Genomic DNA, 22350 nt, shown 5'->3' on the forward strand with positions numbered 1-22350 from the left:
TCCAAAAGATGAGTGAAAGCAAAACAACACAAAAGATCATGCAACGTAGATCCCTTTCATATATATAGTAATTCAAAGACATATGTTAAACATGATACAAAAAGGGCGATGGATCAAATTTCTCTCCACAAGCACCATGCAAGGCCGGGTGTCATTTCTCCTATCATCTTCAAAGTGCAGCAGGATTTTGAGTCACTTCAGCCCAAGGCTGGGTTTCACTGCAGCCTTTGCAACTGCATGTGTTCCCTGCTTAGCTAAAGGGTCATACTGATACATTCTCATCTCCATGGCTGCCAGATGCGAGTATTGAACCTGAGAAACCTCTTCTGTTTACTTTGGCTATAATTTGGACTACTTCTGAAAGAAGCAAAGGAATATTGCACGGTTTGATGTATCCTCCACTGCGCACTGACATCACCGAAAGCAGTTTGCTAGTGGGTAAAAGACAAGCATATTTCAGGGCAGAGCTGATGCAGGTGCGTATCAAAAAACAGTACCTCAGTGAAGTCAACTGTCCATTTGGAACCACCCAAAAGCATCCACGGCCTCTCTGTTACCTACCATCACGAGTGGGGTGCTCAGGACATCTATAAGATTAAAACTGGGGGCACAAAAGGGCTAGGAAATCGGTACAAACTCATAACAGGCAGGAGGAGATGCAGACTTTGCACTTTGTGAACCAGGTTCGAGTCCCAGTGCCGGCTCAGCGTTCCGTGATTCTGGGCAAATCACTTCATCTCCCATGCCTAAAAACCCCAACTGAATCTGACCTTATGTAGTGTAATCTGGTGCTCATTTAAAACACTCCGATGCCCTTGGGTCCAGTTCGCATTTTATAAACACTGCAAAAAGAAAAGTAAGGCGTTGGATAGCAAATCTATGCCCAAAAAGTCACATTGATCACGCTTAAAAAAATGCAATTGATTTCTGCTCTCCTTAACCCGTCTTCAATTCCTATCCAAACCTGGCATAGGAAAATTGAATTTAAAGCATGACAATGGCAAGAGTAGAAAGAAGGGTTTAAAGATTAGTCTATGGGAAGCTGTAGTCAGAACTGGCAAGCTGGGCAGTGAGTAACTGCTTTAAGGACTTCCCAAATCTTGGATGTTGGAGAGGAGTCAAAGCAATAGCCACATAGGTAGAGACGGATTTAATAAAAACGTTTCCTTATGTATTTGTATGCTGATTGGATAAGTGCATTTGTTCATGAGCTGATTCAAGAAAGGAACTTGTGCATGTGTAAAATAGGATGAATATGTGCATATTGATTGCATATGTGCATTGTAAAGTGCTCGGACACCTTCGGGTAATGTTCGCGCTATAGAAAATCGCATTAAAATGTTCGCGCGATAGAAAATCTCATTAAATAAATAAATAAATGGAGCCCAAATGCAGACTGCATACTTGGCCACAACCAAATCATTATATTTGCCTCACTTACATACGGATTAAACCACCGATCTTATACACACCTCTATTAAAGTGGGATGAACTGATGCATGTCAGCACATTTTCTGGAAAAAAATGATGCCAGATATTTATTGAGATGCAAGTTAAACTCACATACATTAATTTCTAAATGTTTGTGAATTCCATTAAACAGTGTTTCTTTCTGGGTGGTTACACATTGTTATTACATTCACTTTCTGCCTCCCCTGCATATCCCCATGTTTCCAATAATGGTGAGGGTTTGGACATGCGTCCTGCTTCCATGATCAGGCCTCTATCCTCCTCCACTCGTTACTTGTGCTGACACTGGATTCTAAAGAAACCCCACTCCACACCCTGGTTAACTATGAAAGTCAGGTCAGAACTTATTTTGCCAGACAGGGGATTTTCTGCCCTTCTGCACTCCTTGCCCGTTGTAGATTGGGACTAAAATGCAGTGAAAGTTAGCATGCACATTTACAAAGATAGGTACATCACTTTGAAAATTGTACCTTTAGGGCCCGATTACGATCTTAGTCGTAAAGCCTCCAACCTTAGGTCGAAGGCCTTATGATCGAGACCGTTGGTTTCAATTCCGGCTGGCTGATTACAATTCAGCCAGTCAGAATTGAAACCGGCTGGAAATTTCGACTGGTTTCAAACAGGCTCCAGGAGCCCATCAGCCTGTCAGAGACCGGCCCATAATCCAAATGGAAGGCATTTCCTCCTTCTGGATTACGATGCACGGTTTCCAGCAGGGTTTCCATGCTGGCCTTTCTGACATGGAAACCTTGTTGGAACACGTGTTTGGTCTGTTTCGGCCTCTGGTTGGGGGCCGGGGGGGGGTGCCATAGGTGCCCCCTTATTGAGCCCTGCGCCTTATAACAGGCACCTTGAGCTGCCTGCCACAGGGTAGAGGGATGAACACAGACTCCCATTCTTCTAAGGGAACTTGTGTTATGACTGGTTTACGGCCGTAACATGAGCTCCCATAGCGGAATGGGAGTACGCGACCACATGTGTGTGGCCGCATCATGATTAGGCAGTCAGCACTGCCAACCGGAGGTCGGTTGGTCCCGTTTCCGTGACGGTGCTTTCACCTGACATCGAAATAAGCCCCTCAGTGTCAAAAGTGTAAATGGTGTGTGAATGCTACATCTGGATGGAGCAGAATAGATTGTCCAGGTTACCTTACCTAGCTAGCATTCAGTTCTATAGAAACAAATCACCAATTTTGAAAAACAAATGTAAAATATGTACAAAAATGTTGCAGTTACATCTATGTATTTCTTTGAGCTTTTTCCTATTTGCATACATTTTCAGACAACTTCGACATACCACATGTTGTCATATATACAAATGAACGTGTAGTACATAATGTTTAATATATGCAAGCATGCATTCATACATCGAGCATTAAAAATTGTGGCTGTGGCTGCGTTATTTTTCCTAACTGTAAATAAATTAATCTAAATGGCTATAACGTCCCTGTAACCTTTGTTTTTTCATATATATATATATATATATATATATATATATATATATATATATATATATATATATATATTATGCAAAGGAACGCAACACTCAATAAATCTTAGTAAATTCCTCTTTTATTCAAACACCTCTACCCCCACCAACGTGTTTTGACCTCACAGGTTCAGGAAGGCGACTAAGGCAGACACATGAGGATGTGATATATTTAATCTTCTGTGGTATAGCATAATATAATTTAAGGCATCATTTTCTTAAAACAGAATTTCAGTATGAGTAACAGAAATATTTTACATTGACGTACCTACTTTTACTCTTGTTTGACACATGATTATCAGTTTTTTAACTGTATTTTACCATGTCACTTTTTAATTTACCATGTGAAACTACAAACTCAGTATTTCTTCCATTGTCATGACCGTCGATTTTTGTAAACTCACGTAAGCACAATGTCACTTTAAAAAAAACAACAAACATACCACAACGTTGGCATATGATCAAGGCACCCTGAGAGTTGAAACGCGTAATGGCGGTATTCAAATAAAATACTGAAAGAACACTTTATCTGTCATCCGTGGCTTTGGATAACTCAGAAGTACTAGCGGTAAGTGATATATATATATATATATATATATATATATATATATATATATATATATATATATATATCGCTTGCAAATATATATATGTCCAATGCCTCGAGCAGATGGCAAGCAGAAAGTACTGGGACCGGCTTCATGCCTTTCGGAAATGTACTTCCTTGTTCACAGGCAGCCTTTCATCAAATACGGCATGGTGCTCCAGGACATAATTTATTGGATAATGATGTCATGTGGCTTTGCCTGAAATTCTGGAGCATGTAGTTTAACCCATGTGGGTGTCGCATTGATAAATATTAAAAACATTCCCATTGTCCATCAGGGCAAACAGCTTGTCCTTCACAACTTCATTACATGCCCCCTCTGTATTCCGTTTAGTCTGCAAGTGTGGACCCACAAACCTGCATTTGTGTTGCAGCGGTGCTGACTCCAACGGCTTGGACTGCCGTTATAAATTGAAGCAAATGTTTGTCTGAAGGATGAAGCCAGCACTCATAACAAGGCCTCTAGCAGATGGCAAGCAGAAATTACTGGGACCGGCTTCATACCTTACGCGTTTCTGAAATTTAATTCCTTGTTCACAGGCAGCCTTTTATCAAATATGACATGGTGCTCCAGGTCATCATTGATTGGATAATAATGTCATGTGAATTTGCCCGGAATTCTGGAGAATGTACAATGGGAATGTTTTTAATATTGTATCAATGCGACACCCACATGGGTTAAACTACAGGTTTGAGAAAGACCGCCTGTGCGGTCGAAACGTATTACCTGATAGTATTTGGCTGAAATAAACACTGAAAACGAGCAACACTGAGCGTGCTGGGGTCTGTTCTAAATTGTGTGAGCAGGCGTTGGAACAAATATATATATATATATATATATATTTATATATATATATATATATATATATATATATATTCAATGAAACATTTAGGGTCCAATTGAGCAAGCTGGAAATGTGAACCTAAGACCATCTAGCAAATGCAAATATGATCTTTGCCGATTGAAGCCAAAAAGTTGGGATTCAGCAGTAAAGCAAAGTGTAAAAAGTCTTTCAGTGTACATAGCAATGAGAAGATAAACATGTTGCGCATTATTACGCGAGTTGGAGGTTGGGTTTGGTGAAGCAAGTCTTTCAGTTTACATAGCAATGAGAACCTTTGAAGATAAACATCTTGCGCATTCTTACACGAGTTGGAGGTTGAGTTTGGTAAAGCAATAACATTGATTTTTTAGGGTGTCATACATTGTCTTGTATGGTTCATAATGATGTTGACCATAAGCCCAAAATCTGCACATTGTAATCACCATCATCTTATGGCTGGTTGTAATATGAGATTTTGGTACTTGGTGACAGTCATTACCAGAAAATGAATTTCCTTAAAACCCCAAAGAATTACTTCAAAGGCGGACCACAACAAATATTTGACATTAAAATGATACAATAGAGCAAGTCTGACAGTTTAGCAAATCAATATGGACTTTAAACATAATCCGACTCAGTTAATTTTCCTTTTTTGTTGATGCACTGTGCATGTTAGACTGGCCAATGTGCAACCATACCCAAATATACACTTAAATAAATGTGTAATGTTTGTATTCTGTGGGTTCACTACCAACTCAGAGCAAGTACTGAAAACATGCAAGGAAAATGTTTCTGCTAACTACACTAGTTTCAAGGTCTGATTTGAGAAATTGACTCATATAAGGATTTTGGCTACAGCATGGATAGTGATGGTACTGCAACTGAATAAACAGAATAGGTACAGGGAGATCAACTCTCTACTTCTGATGAGGACCACAATCAGAAGTAGCGGTCTCACCAGGATCAGTTACTTTTAGTTAACACAACAAACACCTCTAAACCTTCTGTGCTAGAAAGAGAAATTGTCAGGAGATAACACTCTAAAACATTCAAGCTAAACAAATGCACTCAATGTAGAAAATAATGAATACATCTGATGTGTAATCAGACCCCTAATGAGTACTTTGTGACCAAAAACACCAAAGAACAGGGTGCAGGAAGAACCAAAGAGTCCCAGGCCTAGTCAACCGGAAGCCAAGATGGCTAAATCATCAAAAAGATTCCCTGAAAGGTAAACAGCATTTATGGCACCACTTCTTTGTTTGTTTCCAAACACAAACATGAGCTTCAAAGAAAAAAGCTTTGACATAAGCTTTGAAATCGTAGGATATTGTAAAACCTTTCACTCTTAAGACACCTGAAACTCATCCTCTTGACTATGAAAAATAGTTGTATCCTACTTCCTACACACTCACCAACAGTCAGCAGATGAAATATCTCAAACTGTCATGGCAATTTGCTCAAATGTTAGAAAGGAAGATGCAAGAAAATACTAACAAGTCTTGTTTTGTTTTGAAACTTTGATTCTTCTTCAGGGAGCAAAAATCAATGTATGCTTCTGTTACTTAGTGTTATCCATGAAGGGAGGCAACGTCTGTCAGTCTTAAATTAGAAAAGAAGTTCAGGGTCTTACTGCAAAATCCTATATATAAACTCTCAGGCAGTTCTTGATCTACTCATTGCAACAACCAGCAACAAGTTACCAATGAATAGTTCTCTACTCCCAGATTAGCACCTGATAGAGACAGAAAAAACTAGATGTTCTGGATAAGATGGTTCAAAAAGAAGTGACAACCTAGTGGAGAGATGCCAATTCTAGGTTTTAGATCAACAGATCTTCACACAAACTTTGGAAGGATTTAGAAGACTTGATTTATTTTTCTGAAGAGCACAACAAAGGGCCACTTGTATCAATCAAGAAGGACAATTACATTCCAAAAACTTACCCAAGGGCCTGATTCCTGATGTAAATAACAGACAACTCACCAGTGGCTCAGCTGTACTGTGACTTATTATTTTAGGTTATAGACCAGAATTCCATAGCCACATAATAAATATGCATTTCACTGGTGAGCAACTGTTGTTAGGACTAAGTGTTAACACGCCACAGGAAAACATGCAAAAGCAAATCCTTGAAGCGATGGGTGCCTTACTATAGAGACAGGTACAAGGGCAGACCTTTTCTGATCTAGAACATTATCCTTTCAAGACACACTCAAATACTGTCTTCAGTAATCTATACAATACTGAATATGGGCATTGGTTTTCTAACATCACCATATCCACTGACAGCATCATATGGAATGGAAAGGCTCAGACATAGAAAATGTGCACTGGAACGAATATTACATATCAATGCCCCTTCAGCCCTGTTAGACTGGCACAAACTGACCCCTACCTGAAATCAACACCAGCCCTCTGTGAGCATATTCAAACACACAAACATTCTACCAGACCCTATATCTTCTTTGAATTTTATTTCCCATTCACCTGACCATTTAAGGCCAAAATAAGATTCAATCTACACTCACATTCTTTGTCACGAAATCAACAAATATCCAGAAAAAAATATTAAAAATAAATGTAAGTCTCCAAGGCACTTTATCCCTAACTTCCAGACAAACAAGACCACAGAATACACGAGCAACATGAATATAAAACATACAGACAGAAACACTGGAGGCAAAGTAGGAAGTAGCACCAAGACAAATCTGACACTACCCACTACAAACATTGTGGCGCATGTTGCTTCACTGCCTATACAACTTGTCGTAGGAATTGCACCACAGTACATTCTAACCCCAATACTCATCAACTGAGAAATTACCATTCTGAGCCCTCAACTGCAATGTGACAAGCTTGGAAGTAACTTTTGATCCCACTACTGGATATCATAGTACCATGTAGACACACTCCGATCTCGTCACACAGACGTGTTGCAGAAATCAAATGCACCTCCACCACCTCCCAAATCAAGAGAATGCCAAGTCTAGCACTCCTTCAAACCTGAATCATTGCCGCCTTTCACAATTATTCAGAAACTGTTCAATGATATGCGTAAAACAGCATACCTGAATGTCTAGATGGTATTATATCCATACTCACCTGTGCCACATCAGTCAAAGTAACTCCGTAGTTATTCCAACAACCAAAAGCTGCTTCGGGAACCCTCTCTACAAATAAGTGTATAGGAGTATCTCCTCAGAAAGTGAAAGCCAGTCTTTACCTGCTACACAGGCCTTAGTCACTAGCATGATGCCCAGCTTCATAAAAGACTAAATGCTCATTCTAGTACAAGACTCTTGACCTCATGTCTATCTTCTCAACCATTCTAAAAAAAGAAACTAGAAATCCACATAGCTGTGTTCAGGTATTTGTTTGCCTCAACACAACACAGTTGTGCCGCTGTCCAGCACAAGTTTAAGCATTGAAAGTGTGACTTGGTGTCAAGAGGTACTTAGTACAGGAAGGGGCTTGGAAGATGACCACTGGAGAGTTAGGCCAAAACTCCACTGACATGCTGGAGTGAGAACATATTGTGCTTCCACACTCAGGACAAAACAGTGCCAGTAGGAAATTCATGTTGACGAGGTAGATCTCTGTGCTTAAATGGGGTCTGCAAGTCTGTGCCTGTTCCAGTGGATTAATTAGAGATGGTTGAGATGATGAAGTATCTGCATTTTATGAGCGGGTGCTCCTTTCCTATGTGCAGTCCCTTCTTTGCACTGTTCAGTTACACCTTAGTTTACACTTCTACACTATTGATAATGAATGTTTTTATTCCCACTTTTCAGTGTCTCGTCTCACTGTTCATTGTGAGTGCCTTAGTGGGTGTTTGTTTTGAGTGGCTGAGCTTCTCAAAGGTGCTATGTTTGCAAGTTACATTTTTGAGGTGCAAGAACAAAATGTGATTCCGCACATTTTGCTTTTCCTTGTCGTGCATGGCCATGTAAATCTGTTTACCCCCGCAGAAGTCAGTGGAAATTGTTTAAGCTGCACAGTCTGTCCTTGTTTGCAGGATGGGGCATCTGCTGTGACCCCTCATTGAGGTCTTTAAAGCTATGTCTGGTTGTGAGTCTAACCACAATTATTAGCAATTGCTGGCCTGCTGGATGTCAACCCCAATGGGTGCAGGCCATATTCATGGATTGCACAGATGACCTTTGAATAGCTCGCTAATTTGCAGTAACTGTTAATATTCTGAGATTGTGGTCATGAGTTAGTCATTACTGGACATGTTTTTGAATTCTAAAAAAAACGAATAGTTTGTGTTGCTGATGTGGAAATAGTGAAATCCAAAGTACGGATGACTAAAGCAAGGAAGAATGCATGTTCCAGTAACTCGTTACTGTAACATTATTATGTTTACAGATTGCCGTTTCCTGTGACCTCAGAATAGCAAAAAGTCCTCACGTGAGGTTTATGGTTTAGGAAAGCCGCAGATGCGTTTAGTTACTGAAAAAAGCCCTGGTGCTATTCGTGTATGAAAGATGAGACTAAACTGTTGCACTGTTCGCCAAGAGAATTGTCAGTCCTATCATTAGGAACAAGACTGTGTGCAATACATGAAGACGTGACAATATTACTTTACATCATGTTCACGTGATACTGACTCTTTTAAACCAGCTGCTGGGAATTGTGACAGGATCACGAAAAAAACAAGCACCTGCAGCAAGCCTAGTATTTAAAAAAAATTGCTTCTGTCAGGAACTACGATAACATTGTAGTTTTGTTTTGAATTTCTCACTCGGTTTTTTTGGACAGTAGCGGTAATTCACTTTATTGTAGGGTTAGTGGCATTTCCTTTGAGTTCATTTCAAAAAGAGAAACCACAGGAATGAATATTAACTTATAATCTTCAGTGGCCAAACATCAATGGCACTTACAAGATTTGACTCTGTTGCAACTGAATAACTCGGGTTCTAAATTTTAGAGAAGAAATTACCTTGATGCCAAGCAAAACATTACATGTTTTTGAAGATGAATATGGATTGTTGTGCAAATTGGTTCAAAAGTACTCTTTAGGTTGGATCCAGTAAATTGATTTGTATGCCTTTACATTCTTTAAAGAGATAATCCCCTATTAAAAGCATTCTCTCCTGGGCATGTAGCAAAACATAATAAAGTGACACTGGTGTAAATGTTCAGCTCTCTGACCTACTTTGTGTACAGTTTGCTCTTCAAGCGAAGGATTCACAGTCTTGCTTCAAAGGTTTACAACTGCAGTGGAAGGAAGAACGCTGAAAAGCAGCAGTAAATTTCAGGGAAATCCTACATGTAAAAAAACATATGCAAGTAAAATTTTAGTTGGGTGGAAAATGTCACCTCAGCAAATCAAACAAGAATGTGCTCCTGTTTCTTTTGGGCTCTATTTTTTCTGATGAAGCCTATTCCCCTAGACCTCATGGTTTATGGGAGTGTCCTTACCTCTTTCCCACTTTGCAAAGGAATATCTTACTTTGATAGTCGAATATTTGATGGTGGTCCAGTGTGCAGAACTTATGGCTGAGATACCCGCCACCCCCTCTCAACACAATCCCCAAAAGGAGGGAAACCGGAAACAGTTCTTAAAGTTTTTGGATGTGGGAGGGAGTGACCCTCCCGGCCGTATTTATTAAAACAAAAAATTAAAACATTAAACGTTTCATGTTATGTACAATTTCATTATCACATTGCGATGTTTGGCTAACCTTAACATATTCTCTAATACAGAGGTTCTCCTAGCCGAACTAGCATCCTACAAAAACATTCTCTAGAAACACTGAAATTGTACATCCTAACGTTTAAGGGCCAACGGCAAGGTCATAACCGGTGTCAAGATCCCTAACCAGACTTACCCCTCCCACTTGGGAGGGGCGACAGCACAGAGGCTTACCTCAAGTGCAACTACTAACAATTTCCCTTGACTTGACGGGGGCACTTAAGACTCGACGCCATTTAAAGGTCGTTCGAAGACTTGTGTGTGGTATCTAGAAGGTATCGTGGACCTCCCCCCACCGCACACAACTTACCGCATCTGCCGTCGCAGATGACACTGGCCCCGGGAAATTCCCCCAGGAGGGGGCTGTAACCCCTCCTACAAAGGAAGGGGCCTTGACCGCCTTTCCTTTACTTCCGGCGACCCGCCCTTAGACGGGACCGCCTCCCCATTGAGGGGCCAATGGCCACCTCTCCCGAGCGCTCCCATCCGTGTTGGGTGACGCCCACTCATAGGGATCTACCAATTAGTGCTCACCGATCATGACCTTACCGCCTACCAAAATAAATACGACAGTTCCTACTCAAAACTAAGAAAACATTGGTCGCTACGACCAACAGAACATGCTTAAAATGCAACACTTCATCAAATCATTTTAATCGTAACAACTTACACGACATTCACCATACTTTATTATGATCAACCACAAACTGATACTTTCACAGCCTGTAAACGAAACGTAAAACATACTTATAAAATTCACTTTATTGCACAACGACTTGCTGTCCTCAGGGGCTGGTGGGTGGGTCAAAATTGGCTCTTCGTTCTGTCCCGAGCTCACGGGTAGCAAGGAGGTGCAGCTTCGGAGCACAAGAACAAGAGGACGTCTTCTGGTCTTGCGTCTCTTTTTATCCGTCTTCAGGGCGGGCGAGAACCCGCCCCTGCCTGCCCCTAGGGCGGGGCTGGCTACGTCGGTGTCTAGGCCAGCCCACTCTAGGGCGGGAAAAAGGCGCGCCCCGGCTACGCCGCTTCGGGCATACCAGCCGAGACGCGCCTCCCGCCCAAAAATGGCTTCCCGGGGGGATCGAGGCACTCCGCCATACGTTCGGGGGGACCGAGTGGTCGCCCCTTTCCATATGGCTGAGATACCCGCCACCCCCTCTCAACACAATCCCCAAAAGGAGGGAAACCGGAAACAGTTCTTAAAGTTTTTGGATGTGGGAGGGAGTGACCCTCCCGGCCGTATTTATTAAAACAAAAAATTAAAACATTAAACGTTTCATGTTATGTACAATTTCATTATCACATTGCGATGTTTGGCTAACCTTAACATATTCTCTAATACAGAGGTTCTCCTAGCCGAACTAGCATCCTACAAAAACATTCTCTAGAAACACTGAAATTGTACATCCTAACGTTTAAGGGCCAACGGCAAGGTCATAACCGGTGTCAAGATCCCTAACCAGACTTACCCCTCCCACTTGGGAGGGGCGACAGCACAGAGGCTTACCTCAAGTGCAACTACTAACAATTTCCCTTGACTTGACGGGGGCACTTAAGACTCGACGCCATTTAAAGGTCGTTCGAAGACTTGTGTGTGGTATCTAGAAGGTATCGTGGACCTCCCCCCACCGCACACAACTTACCGCATCTGCCGTCGCAGATGACACTGGCCCCGGGAAATTCCCCCAGGAGGGGGCTGTAACCCCTCCTACAAAGGAAGGGGCCTTGACCGCCTTTCCTTTACTTCCGGCGACCCGCCCTTAGACGGGACCGCCTCCCCATTGAGGGGCCAATGGCCACCTCTCCCGAGCGCTCCCATCCGTGTTGGGTGACGCCCACTCATAGGGATCTACCAATTAGTGCTCACCGATCATGACCTTACCGCCACAGGTCCGGATAGTTGACCGGCTATCCGGACCCCCCACAAAACTCCTACCTAAAGGTCATGTTTTAACGATTTTAACCAAGCTAGGAAGTCACCTATGAGTAACTCATTCCCCACCCTCGACAAATGCACACCATCCCCCAGATACATACTGTCATCATTAATACAACTATGCGAGATCGAATGCAATGTCTTGGAACGGAACAACCTACTCACTTTGTTATTCAATTTTTTAACAGAATGATTCAAAGCAGGGATCGAGATAGCCCCCCGCCACACTTTTCGTGGGATCACATGAGACCACGCAATTATGCACCCCGGAACTCTCCTCGCTAACCAACTTACCGTGGAAAGCATAACCTCCAGGAGAAGTCGTCTACCGGTGGTGACCAAATCATTGCCCCCCAAATGCACTATGACTATGGACGGCGGTGACCTCATCCGCTCTAACAAACCCTCAAAATATTCCTGAAACTGGTCAATACAGAGACCGCCCCTTCCGTAGAAGGACACTCTGTACCCGTATTCCCCAGGTACGTGAATCATGTCACCTGCTTTGAATACGTCTGCGGCCCGTCTCACGTATGAGTGGCCCACGACCCACACCTCCTTCCTCACAGCCGGTGACGTGCGACCGCTGGCCTGGTGTTGGGTCGACTGCACAGTCCGCCCTGCCGCGTAGGCTTGCGCAACTGAAAACAAACAAAAGACAAGAGGCGTGAGTACATGATTACAGCTTCACAACATGTGCAATCGCACGTACCTCTTATAACAATTGGAGGACCAGCGCCCCACACGTTTCACTTGTTCTACGTTAAGACCCCTGGCTGTAGCTTCAGTGGCAGCCCCTATCCGAAAGGAATGGGTCCCAAATTCGCCCGGGTCCAAGCCCGCTGCGGCAATGGCCATTGCAAGCACCCGCTGAAACTGAAACCTCGTCAGCGGGGTGGCGTCTGCATGCCTCAACAATGTCCCCCCCCATGATGCCACCCTTCGTGCTAGGTAATCTTCTAAGCACTGTACCGGACACATGGGTGACTCGGGGTTCTTGCGAATGATCGTGCAGTCCCCTCTCCCATCTTGGTCAGTCTTGGACCTGAGAAAGGAGACAATCATCGCATCACCCCTGATCTGAACATGTTCCCTGCACAAGCCCCCCGTCACATCCTGTTTGTTCCTTGCAACTAGCTCACTAACTCTCATAGCCCCGTGAAATGCCAGCGTAAATGCAGTCCGGAACAAACAGGTCTCGAAAGGGGACGAGCATGTGTTAGGGAGTGTGGCCAGTAACTGGGACAACCTGTCTAAACCTATCGGTCGTCTTACGTCTACTCTGCGACCCTCTAGGCGTTGCCACCCACGCAGCGCTTTCTGTACTGTAAAAGACGCTGTTGGGTCCAGGATGCCATGGGCCCTGGCAACAAAAGAAATGGCGGCACGATGCCTTTGGGCCGTAGCCACCGATTTCCCAGCCCTACGTAAGGACATCAGAAAAAGTACAACCCACTCTTCCTGACCCCAAAGTCCCCCTCTCTCTGCCCCCAAAAAGGCTAAATAGGCCTGGAACGCCCCTTCATATGCCTTCCTTGTCCTGGGTGCTAGACTCTCTCCCACGAGGTGACGAAGTTCGGGGCACCGAGAGACCAGAGAGCTTCGGGGAAGGGTGCCGGCTCCGGGTCCGCTGAAGGAAGGAAACCCGAGAAAGCCTGCATGTGAAAACGAGACAGTGCATCAGCAGCCTGATTCCTCACCCCTGGGACAAGTTTTGCTCTGAATACCACGTTCAGTTGCATACACAGTAGGACAATCTCTTTGAGCAGCCTCAAAATCAATTTACAATGGGCTGCCTGACTATTGATGCATTCTACCACGGTCATATTGTCGGACCAGAACACTACAGAATGATCTCTGAACCCTTCTGGCCAGGATCTCAGGGCCACCAGAATGGGAAATAGTTCAAGGAAAGCAATATTACTCGTTAGCCCCTTCACGTGCCACCATAGGGGCCACCTTTGAGCAGACCACTTTGTGCCGAAGATGGCGCCAAAGCCTATGCTTCCTGCTGAATCTGTCCATAGCCCAAGCTCTTCTGAGGACACGGCTGGCTTGTTCCAGACGACTCGGCCATTGAAGTCCGCCAAAAATGCTAACCAAATCCGCATGTCCTGGCGGACCTCAGCCGATAACCTCGTGCGATGATGACCCTCCTTTAGGCCAACCATCGCTTGGGCAATTGAGCGGGAAAAAGGGCGAGCCATTGGGATCACCCTCAAGGCAAAGTTCAACTTTCCCACTAATTGTTGCAACTGATGCAGTGTAACCTTAGATGCATTCACACATACCTGGAGGGCTGCCCTGAATTTTAACACTTTGCTAGCTGGTAAACGGAAACACCCCTCCCTTGAGTCCAACTCGATCCCCAAAAACTCGAGGCAAGTCGTGGGACCCATAGTTTTACCCGGTGCCAATGGCACGCCAAAATGACCCATCAACACACAGAATTCAGCTAAGGCCTGAGCACATTCGGGATTTCCGGCGGGACCAAGGAACAAAAAGTCGTCAAGGTAGTGCATTACATTTCGGAAACCCGTTTTCTTCGTGAACACCCATTGCAGGAAAGTACTGAATTGCTCAAAGTAAGCACATGATATAGAGCAACCCATTGGCATACACCTATCCATGTAAAATGACCCCTGGAACCCGAATCCCAAAAGACGCTGATCGTCTGGGTGTACCGGGAGCAACCGGAACGCTGACTCGATATCTGATTTCGCCATCAACGTCCCGGGCCCCAGGCGATTCAAGATGGCTACTGCCTCATCAAACGATGCGTATCGCACCGAACAAACTTCTGGATCAATTGCGTCGTTCACCGAAAGGCCGTGTGGAGCAGACAAATTATGGATCAAACGAAACTCACCTGGGTCCTTCTTGGGGACCACCCCTAACGGAGAACAAACAAAATTCGGTACCGGGAGTACACTAAACGGGCCAGCGACCCGTCCCCGGCTAACCTCTTTCTGAATTTTTTCTTGCACCACAGATGTATGTTGTAAAACAGAAAGTTGATTTTTGCAAATCCCTACACCCTGAAAGTCCCCTACCGGGATGCGGAAACCATGTGAAAAACCGTTCCGCAGCACCCCAGCAGAAGTACGATCCGGGTATTCACTGAGCCAGGGAATCATTGCCAAGGTATCAATCGGGGTTGGTAAAGGCGCCCCTCGGACTAGTTTAGACCTGTTTGGCGCCTCCCCTACCCCCATTTTCACCCGTTCTGGCTCTGCACGATGACTCAGGATGGGACGACCCACACGTACTACACTCATGTTTGAATTTACACGATCCCGGAGGTCTGGTACATTTCCCTTTGTTGAAATTAAAGCAGAAGCCCTTCCTCCCTGTATTGCCTGCGGGCCTCGACTGATCGTCGGTGCTCGTACTTGGTCGAAAGGGCGTCCCCACATTTTGGCGGGAGTAATCTACCACATTGCTCCCAACCAATGGCATCTTTAACATTCCTGATTCTTTCATTTTATCCCATGTTACCGAATCGTAACAATCCCAAGTCAAACCCTTGTTATGTTCCTTTTCTTTCCTGAACAGATTGTCATAACAAAACCAATGGTTACCTTGATACGCTGTCGAGTAACCCATAATTCGTGATTGATAAATGGGAAATTCAGAAAGCAACTCGGGCCTACGTTCCCCCAAAATCGATGTAAAAATACCCCACGCATTGCCCCAGTTGCCAATATTCTCATTTACCTTAAAGGCGGCCATTTTTGCGCGCCAAACACTCGGATGCATTAGGTCCTTCTGACTTTTAACATGCTCCACCTCATAATGATCGACAAGCAAGGAGAAAATATTCACGTACTCCCCAGCCCAGATCTTTTCTTTTATAGCTAAAGGCACATGTTGTCCCAATCTCTCTCTACGAGAGGGTGCTGACTCGTCCCTTGCAATCGGCAATGGCCGCTTACCTGCACCGGACGCAGCTTCGGCCGCTTGCGGCTTGTCTATTCCCGCCAACGGCGCAGTCACTTTAGCTGCATCTCTCTTCTCACGAAGCCCTTTTATCAGCGCCTGCGCCTCGGCAGCCGTGGCGCCATCACTACTATCCCCCAACCAAGCTGCTAGCTGTGCTGCCAGCTCGGGGGGCATGTCTTCTTTGGATGTCGGGGTGACGACCACGGGGATTGGATTCCCCTCCCTTGGTACTGGGATCGGCGCCTCGAGCGGTAAAGAGGGGACCGGGACGTCTCCACCGGCTGGAACCCTTCTCGGCCTCTTAGGTCTCCCTTCAGCCGGCGCAGGGCCCGAACCCTCCTCCCCGTCCCGTTTCGCCAACCGTTTCTTTATGTCGGACACTTCTTTGCAAAGGGCCCGCACCATCTGGTCGGTCGTCATTCTCTTTGCGACTTTCTTTGGCATTTCTCCGACGAAGTATCTAGAAGACAAAGAAAAAGATCAAAACGCTCAAAATTGGCTCTTCGTTCTGTCCCGAGCTCACGGGTAGCGAGGAGGTGCAGCTTCGGAGCACAAGAACAAGAGGACGTCTTCTGGTCTTGCGTCTCTTTTTATCCGTCTTCAGGGCGGGCGAGAACCCGCCCCTGCCTGCCCCTAGGGCGGGGCTGGCTACGTCGGTGTCTAGGCCAGCCCACTCTAGGGCGGGAAAAAGGCGCGCCCCGGCTACGCCGCTTCGGGCATACCAGCCGAGACGCGCCTCCCGCCCAAAAATGGCTTCCCGGGGGGATCGAGGCACTCCGCCATACGTTCGGGGGGACCGAGTGGTCGCCCCTTTCCAAACTACCTGCAAGGTAATTGCGAATGCCCACACACTTACAGGTTTGGGGTGTTCAACTTCTTCTGCAAGATGCCCCTCCCATAATCACCCACATTATTGACTATCCCCTTGGCATTTGTGTATTGAAATTATGTACCCTGTTGAAAGAAGTTCTGTGTCCACAAACACACTTCGAAAGATTTAGGTGCTAATTACGAGTTGCCTGCCAGACTCGCCGGGGCCCAGCGGTGGCGAACTTCTGACCGCCCTATTACAACTAGGGCGATTGGGCCGATCTGGGACCACCACAGTCGCCAGTGATGGTGGCGTGGCATGGCAGTCTTGAGGCTAGAATATGCTTCACGGGACCGCACCGGTCCCGCCTAGCATATTACTAGTTTCCTCTCCACCTTGGTTTTCATGGCGGTTCCACCAACATGAAACCTGTGGTAGAGTGGAAACAAAGGGGGCCCTACAGAGGGCCTGAAGCAGTCCATGCCGTGCAGGTACCGATTTTGATTCCATTAATGTGCCTATTTCAAAGGCATCGCTGTGGGAACGCCAAAGAACCGTGAGCGGGTTGGTCCGACTACCGCACTGCCAAACTCGTAATCAGACCCTAGCTCCCATGTTTCCTCAGGGCTGGTGCACTAACTAATTTCGATTTTGCAAATCGTGCAGTTCACAAAATCAAAGGGATCATGAACGCAAAATGTTTTTTTTAAATACACTAAATCCATTTTGTAAATCTGTAAAGCCTTTCCAAACTGGCAAAATAAGCTTACAGACTCATTCCGAACAGCAGAGGGAGTGTGAATTGTGATTTGCAATGGTATTTGTGATTCGCAATGGTAATTATGAATGGTTTGTAACCGTATTGGCAGTAGCAAGTCATTGGTAAATTACTGACTTCTCAAATGAGCTGATACCACATTTGCAAAGGGAAATAGGTCTCCATTGGTCAGCTAGTCTGCTTTATATTACAGTACACCAACTCTTTGTTTATAGCTAGTTACAAGGGCTTGCAAACCCCAACCTGCCTATAGTCGTTAGGCAGGGCATTCTGTGACCCCCTCCTACTGGAGGTTTTGCAATGCAACCTATTAAAACATAAGTCACTTCGCAAAATTGAGAAAGGCCTGAAAAACAGTGCGCAAATTGTGGCCACCTTTTGTGACCTGTTTGCGGACTTAGGGATCTTAATTCAGTGAATTGGGATGTGGACTTTGCCATTGCGTCTGACTCTGGCTCTGTGTGTGGTGTCTATTTAAGGAATCCTGTCCTTTCAGCCAAATAGTCCACTCTATAAGATACTAGCTTTGCCCTGGTGTACATTCCACAAGTGAGCTAAAGAACGATGATGGATTCAACCCAGATCTGTGATTGGGGGTGAGTGTCTGAAAAGTTTCAGCGCTCCGCCCCTCATCTCCTTATGACTTAAGACATTCCACTTAACCAGTTGCAACTAGTTTTAATTAGATCCATTTTGACAACATTTAGGTTTTGACATTTTTTTTTACTGCCAAGGACAAAACATGCTCCCGATTCCATGTGCATTTTTTAAAAAATTATTATTGAACCAGTTGAATTTCCCTTTAATGATTTTTTTATTTGCTAGACATATTAATTTTAAAAAACTCATTCCGTAACTGTATAGAGTAAGAAAAGATGCTAACTAGTTAACTGTAATTTTCTGTTGGCGTAGAGATAATTCTAAGAAAACCACGTTTCTAGATTTGTTCTTTGACTGCGAGCTTTATTTATAGTATTGCATGTATTGTTCTGAATCATTATAACATTAATGTTTGGTGCAGTGTACATTGTTCCGTAACTGACGACTGCCGGTAAATGAATATTGCGTGCTATGGGTGAGTGAGTTTCGAAATGACGTATTCTGCCGTTACAGCAACGGCTGCATGCAACAGGTTGAGTTACTAAATATTATCTGACCCGTTATTCTGCCTTCCTTCCCTCATCTGTCTGGCATTTCCATGTAATTGTGTAAGCTCTGGAGACCGCGGACAGTACAGTGCTTTGTAAAGGACTAATGATGACATTTAAACTGAAAGGGCTGCTATTAGGAGACAAAATACCGCGCGGACGGCTAAAAGACTTCGTGACTAATAGGAATACTGAACACGCAGGGATATTTAAAAGCAGCTGTGAGGAAATAAATCTTTAAACCAGTTGTGACTCATTAGCTGCTTTCTATCCAGCCTCCTACGCTGACCGCGGCGAGGATCGCTTCCTTGATGCTTCTTATCCGAGCAACTTAGAAGGGGAAATATTAAAAGGCCGGACAATGCTGCTATGTGGAGACGGCCTTTTAGCGCGGCTTGTCACAGGAGCGCGGCAGCGGCTCGGGGAAAGGCCGCCGCTCGTGAGCATCACAGATGGAGCCTTATAATAACCTGCCGGGTCACAGGCCCGCGCTCCACATAATGGGGCGAATTGTGCGCACGGACCACGCAGGTCTCATTAAATCGGGAGTGGAGTGAGCGACTGAATAGCCGGCTGACTAATTTGTTTCAGTGAAAGGACAAGATATTTGTTGCTGGGCACGGCGCAGGATTGCTGACAATTTTATTTTCTGGCAATAAGAACACAAATGCTCTTCCTGTTTTTTTGGGCGGGCTCCCCCTTAGGTAAACATTCAGCGTATTCTCGTCCTTCTATTGTGGCGTTTTTTTTTATTTCGCCTTACTAAATGTTCTATCAAAAGGAAAGTGGCTCATATTTTGTTTTTATTGCGCTATACTATTTTTTTTTTTACGCTAGCTACTCAAATTTTGTTTTATTTTTCGAGGATGTGATGCGTGAGCCTTTCACCTTGGTGACCACATTGACATATACGGTTATAAAACATCACTTGAGCATCTGCATATAGTGTAGTTTGTTTTTAGTGGTGCCGTGTATTCATGAGTATTGTCATTGTGATGCTGGTTCGTAGGCGAGTATGATAAAACTCACAGTAGGCCACAAGAAAACCCTTTCATGCAAGATCTCTTCTTGTGCCAATCCATTTGCAAGCAGCTGTCTTGCTAATCTGGCTTGCAGAAGTGATTAGTATTGTTTCTGACGTGGAAGAAGTGACTGTATCAATTTGAAGGCCCACAATCCTTGATGTCCCTGTTTCAGGGGTTGAAAAATCTAATAAGGAAAAAAATCAAAGTGAACGAGTAAATAGTCTTCAAGCAGGCCATTGAAAATCTCATTACCAGAGAGAAGCATAAATACTAGGCCCAGGCCTTAAAGACTTGCGCCATCGTTTGTTTGTTATTTAACGGTTTTATATAGCCCTCCCCCACCATACAGATATCAGAGCACTTTACATAGAATCACATTTCACACATTTATAATGAAGACCATCGAACCCTCTGAATGTACATCCGAGGTCATTTGCAATCTTTTGCAAAGAACATGAGAAGTACATCACAATGATAATGTTTTTTTTATAAATATGTATTTAGTTTTATTCCCCCTCAACCTCTACAGTGTTCACTAAAAAAAAAACAATGATAAAAATACCAAATGACAATTCTCTCAATTTACAATTAAGAACTGGACACTTTCTCATTATTTAGCTCCTGCATAACACTGGCATAACGAAACTTGAGCCCCCCCATGTCAAGTACAGGGAGGCCCCCCTACTCAGGAGCTCTGAGGCAAGTGTACTGTGCTGAGGGGGGCCCGAAGCTTGTCCCGCACACTGCAGGGGCCTTTGTTATGCCACTGCTGCATAATAATACAGCACCACGATTAATAGGGGCAATGCATCCTTATTGCAACGCTAGATGCACCCACATTTAAAAGGGTCATCGAGCTGTCCCTCTGAATTTTTCTAGTAGCGCACATAAACGAACCCATTAATTGTAACAATTTAAGGCTCATTACGATGTCGGGCGGAAAGCCTCCGCCCTACACTCTCTCGGAATCGGGACTGACCACTTGCGATCTGTGGTTCTGACCGCCGGATTACGATGCAACAAACACTATTTGATCGGATTCCCATTGTTTCCAATGGGAGCTCGTGTTACGCCTGACAACTTCCCGTAACACAAGCTCATAAGGGAAAATGGGTGTGTGTGGTGTGGGGAAAACCCTGCACCCTGTTGCAGGAACCCCATGGTGCCTGCCACACAGTGCAAAGTTTTGCAGGCGAGTCTCTCATGTACCCCTTCGGCCTTCAATCATAGATCGCAGGGGTTAGGGGGCCCTGCTAGGGGCCCCCAAAGTCACTTTCTGACTGCCTTTCCATGTCGGACAGGCCGACGTGGAAAGGCTGTTGGAAATCGACATCGTAATCCCGAGGGCAGAAAAGCTGTCCATAAGATTGTATGATGCAGTTCCGACCGACACGAATACTCTGCGAGTTGGTCGGAACCAATTCAGAATGACCTTGCGGTTTACATTCTGAGCGTGAACATTGTATTTGGGCGGGCGGAATGAAAACCGCTGAGTTAGTCGGAAGGGCTCCGACGCAGTCGAGGAGATTACGACTGTCGGGAGTAGGCTTTCCGCTTGACATCGTAATGAGCCCCTTTGTGTAGGTAGTTATGGTGATATGGTCCGAAGAAACAAGAGCACCAACTTGATTGACAAAGTGCAAAACTCCTCATACATTCCAGTGCATTTTAAATCCGTAGTTACAAGTTATTTTTTACAATTGCACAATAAACCCTTATTCGTGATCCTCAGAAACTGCGCTATTGGCAATTCTCCTTGTTTAGCGCATGTCATAGATAGATACTCCTAGGAGTAATCCCAAAGCTCTTATTCAAGTGTTACCCTTGATAATGGTAATTTTAGATTGATATACGTCCTCTCATCCCACAATTCTTAGAGCTAAATTCAATTATGTGAATAATTTACCTCAACAACTGTGAGGAAATGGATCATCATTAATCTCATTTCACTTCTGTTCAAACTTTATCAAGAGTGTATTGTAGAAATTGCTGTCCCAAGAAGTATTGACTTTGTTCAAGGAGTTTGAACCAGTTGAGCATCTATAGTTCTGTTTCTGGCACTTTAGTTTTACCTATGTTGATGGACCACTGGGTATTAACTGCATAATATAAAATCTAAAGGTCTCTTTCTGTATGTTCTAACGAGTATATAAGAGGAGAAGCTTCAGAATACCTAACCATAGGAACATCTGAGTCATCTTTATTAAGTCATGTTTATTAGTGCATGTTGAAAAATCTTATCTATATATGTATGCTTGTGTGCCCCAGCCGGAACTCTGGCCAGTGCCATACTGGAAGCTGCAAGAAGCAGGCACCAATCCTTTGCTCCCGCCTGGACGCGAGCGCATTTTTCACTGCTCCTGCCAGGTGGGAGCAAAGTTCAGTCTTCTGCCCAGGAGAGGTAAAGCAGGGTATACCCGGACTCTCCCAGGCAGAAAAATGCTACATCCCGGGATGTGGTTTGCGAGACCCTGTAGAAATGAGGGGCAGAGGAGATGGGGTCCCAGGGCCTACGGCTTTGGGAGGGTGGCTTTCCAACCCTCTTCCCTTAATGTTAATAAACCAGGAATGGGATCCCTGAGTAAGATATTATTACCATGCCTAGCTATGATATCACATT

At 44.5% G+C, this 22350-nt stretch overlaps 1 protein-coding gene across 2 annotated transcripts in view; it reads left to right on the plus strand.

The window, feature by feature from the left end:
* Positions 1–22350, plus strand: part of ARID5B (AT-rich interaction domain 5B) — a 538980-nt gene that overhangs the window by 500700 nt on the left and 15930 nt on the right. The window lies entirely within an intron of this gene.

This window comes from Lissotriton vulgaris, chromosome 5 (genome assembly GCF_964263255.1).
Source record: "Lissotriton vulgaris chromosome 5, aLisVul1.2, whole genome shotgun sequence".
NCBI classification, from domain to species: Eukaryota; Metazoa; Chordata; class Amphibia; order Caudata; family Salamandridae; genus Lissotriton; species Lissotriton vulgaris.